Raw genomic sequence first — 3,275 nt, 5'->3', positions numbered from 1 at the left:
AACTTTTAAAAGTTTGTCCACTGCTGTTTGTCTAAGATGAACGTGACTACAGACTGCTCTTCTGGCTTCAAATAACTCAAAGTTCCTTAAGAGATTTGTGTGAAAAGCAGGTTAAAGTTATCATTAAATAATATGTCTATTAGGTAGGTTTTTGTTTTTTGTTTTGTTTTTTTCCTTTTTTGATGAAACAAAAAAACCACTTATATTAGACAGTTTGAAGAAACTGAAGAGCATGTCTGACTTTAAGATAAATGCTTCAGTGTTAGATGAATCTTATCAGTATTATAAGTTTAACTAGCAGGTTTTATTGCTTCATAAGCTGCTGATCTGCTGCAGAAACCATTATATTTACTAGATGAGTTTATTGCTTTGTCTGGCAGTGAGGACAGAAGCAACAGTCTGTCAGTTTTATTTATTTGAGGTCTTTCAAGTGTGTTTCTCGAATTAAAATTGATGGATAAAGTTAAAAACTTCCATTCTGACACTGTTGCACATTAGACCAACTGAACAGCTTCATAAATCTAAACWCTACAGAAGAAAACAGCTGCCTCCACGTGTCTGAGTGTGTTTGCACGAGGCCGAGGTGTGTGTGAGAACGCTGCAGCTCTGAAACAGGTGATTATCTCCTTATCCACACAAACTAGATACAGTACGAGACACGTGCACTCACACATACACACACTTTTACACGCTAGAACCAGATAATCCATAATGTAGATCAAACAGAAACGCTCTTTTTTTCCATCAGTGCTTCTCTGACTACAGGAGTAACATTAACTGATCAGGTGACTGAGGAGCGTTTACCTGTGTTTTTTTTAAATGATTATTGTTTTTATTCACTAAGGATGGTGTTTTACTGCWGCAGTTTAAACGCATGGATGAGCAAAAACTGACTCTGTGATACCAAACAAAAAWTTACCAGAAGAGCAGCTGGAGATAAAAGGTAAGAAACTTGCAGTGAAAGACATTAGTCATTATTATTGTCAAATTGACAGTATAAAGATGAAGTTTGTTGCTTTTTCTCTTTGGTAATAACACTCAATAAGGGTTTTTTGACTGGGATATAAGAGTGTAGTCAGGCAGGTGAGAAACATATTAAAGTTATGTAATTATAAACCTTGTAATTTAGTGTATTTTACTAAAATATTTCTAATTAAGTGCAAGTGGGGTCGCTTCACAATAGGGTTGGGCATAATCGTATCGTGTGCAATTAATCGTCAGAAAAACATTAATCGATTACTTTTTGGCATTTGACAATTAATATGATTAATACCACCAGGCAGGCTGACTGGGGATTACTCCGGTCAGTCCACTCGTTGCTCCTCTTCACTTCAAATATGACAAACGTTAAAAATAAAGTTCTGTAACTTATTTATCTATAAAGGCAATTTAAAATATGATGTACAGCCTGAAATCTGTCATTTTCACACAATTTGGAACAATTTTTTACAAATAGCAAATCTTTCCCACTAAACTGGTCATGTGACTATGAAATAAGGGTGTCCAGGGACTCCAGGGGATTAATYGTCAAATTAATCGTTATCTGCTAAATACCACAATTAATCGTCATTAATTTTTTTTGCCAATATTGCCCAACCCTACTTCACAATGTAGATTTATTTAAACATCAGCGCACAACTCCAGCATCAATCTTCACAATAGTATTTTCAACAATATCACAATCTAGGCTATGTTCGGTTTAAATAAGTGTTCACATATTCAAACATTAAAAGTCAAAAATAAAGAATAAATAAAAACAGTAAATTTAAAATATTAGTGTTGGACTTCCTCATTTAGATTTTACAAACATGAAAACGAGTTAAATCAACACTATTCTTTACATCTGAATGTCATTTTCTGAAATGTTAAATATTAAGCAAATCAGTGTTTGCAGATATAAACCTTACGAATAAAGAAAAATAAAAATTCCACTGTGCTCCAAGTTTGTTATTCACAGGACAACATAACGTTCTAATGATGCCAGTGTCTGTTTTTACTCCAAGAGTAGTGTTCATAGAATTATCTGATTATGAGATTAATTAATTCATTATTTCATTGTTATTTAATCTGACAAATCCCAGTGAGATTACAGATCTCTTTTGAAAGGGAAGCCCAGACCTGAAGTCCACCTAAAGTACATGTTTTTGGTCTGTGGGGGTTCCTGGAGAAAACCCACACAAGCACAAGGAGAGACGATGCAAACTCCAGACAAAAAGACCCCAGGTCCTCACCAAGAATTGAACCCATGATCGTCTGGCTGTGAGACATCAGTGCAATCCACTGATCCATCATGCTGCCAGTTAATTGGAAGCAATCCCTAGTCTCACCTGCACCTGTATCACAATAAAAACCAACAATCTGTAAATCCTTAGCACATATGGAAAACACATTCAACTGACCCGATTAATATATTAATGTCAAAATATGCAGGTTTATTTCATATTACTGTCATCCTATTCCCTTTTAACTGTGGGCTTTGTGTATATTGTTTTACTGTCTTACTATATTGTCTTACTTTTAATTACAAAAATATAACGGGTTACTATTTGGGCATAAGAAGTGATTACACTGAAACTGTTGCTTGTTTGTTCACTCTGTTACAACAGCTCATCTGTTGCCTTCTACAGCTTCTGACACTAAATCACATTTTTAAATAATTCATTATATTAATTCTAATAATATTCAGTACCTGCGCACTCTGGACTTGTGGACTCTGGAGCAAGATGGTTCTGTGGTTCTGACTCTGAGCAACAAGACACAGTGTCCCATGAGGCGTCGCGTCATTTGCCACAGCGCCACATAAACACTTGAACGGTGGTTTGCAGACAAAGGTCAACATGCTGCCTCAGCTTTCATCGTCGTCAAACCACGAACTCGTTAAAGTGAAAATGTTGACGAGTTTTGCGCGTTTAGCTGCGCGTGTTTCCAGAGCGTTCCTCTTTTGAGCTGCAACTTTCTGCGCCCCGCACTCGTTCTGCTTTCCGCCTTCCATCACTTCTGACCGCGACGCGTGCGTGCTCAGGGCGCTGACAGCGATATGGCAGGCCATTATAACATATAATCAGACACCGGTATCAGTGATCTGATCAACCCAGTGCCGTAATTAACACGACCCTTGAGGCTCAAACGGTTCTGCCGACAGGGCTTTGCCTAACGAAATTAAGTTTCCGCCTTGAGCTCAATGTATGATAGGCTACATGTCGATATTATGCTTCTGCTGTGTTAGAAAGAAAGAAAGAAAGAAAGAAAGAAAGAAAGAAAGAAAGAAAGAAAGA

The 3,275-nt window shown here is 36.9% G+C and overlaps 2 protein-coding genes across 5 annotated transcripts in view; one reads left to right on the top strand and one right to left on the bottom strand.

Annotated features, from left to right (window-relative positions):
• matn4 (matrilin 4) overlaps window positions 1-3,275 on the bottom strand; it is a 33,645-nt gene that overhangs the window by 18,347 nt on the left and 12,023 nt on the right. The gene's annotated exons all lie outside the window — the stretch shown is intronic.
• rbpjl (recombination signal binding protein for immunoglobulin kappa J region-like) overlaps window positions 590-3,275 on the top strand; it is a 28,373-nt gene continuing 25,687 nt past the window's right edge. For 2 of the 3 annotated variants that reach the window (XM_014016071.1, XM_014016069.1), the window contains exon 1: window positions 639-943. The gene's annotated coding sequence lies outside the window, so the exon portion shown is untranslated. Of the gene's footprint in view, window positions 616-638; window positions 944-3,275 lie in introns of those variants that run through there. The other variant, XM_014016070.1, reaches the window with a different exon arrangement.

Source organism: Austrofundulus limnaeus, unplaced genomic scaffold (genome assembly GCF_001266775.1).
Source record: "Austrofundulus limnaeus strain Quisiro unplaced genomic scaffold, Austrofundulus_limnaeus-1.0 Scaffold137, whole genome shotgun sequence".
Classification (NCBI taxonomy): domain Eukaryota; kingdom Metazoa; phylum Chordata; class Actinopteri; order Cyprinodontiformes; family Rivulidae; genus Austrofundulus; species Austrofundulus limnaeus.
The sequence above is the reverse complement of the archived record's forward strand: the minus strand, read 5'-3'. Positions and strand labels throughout refer to the sequence as shown.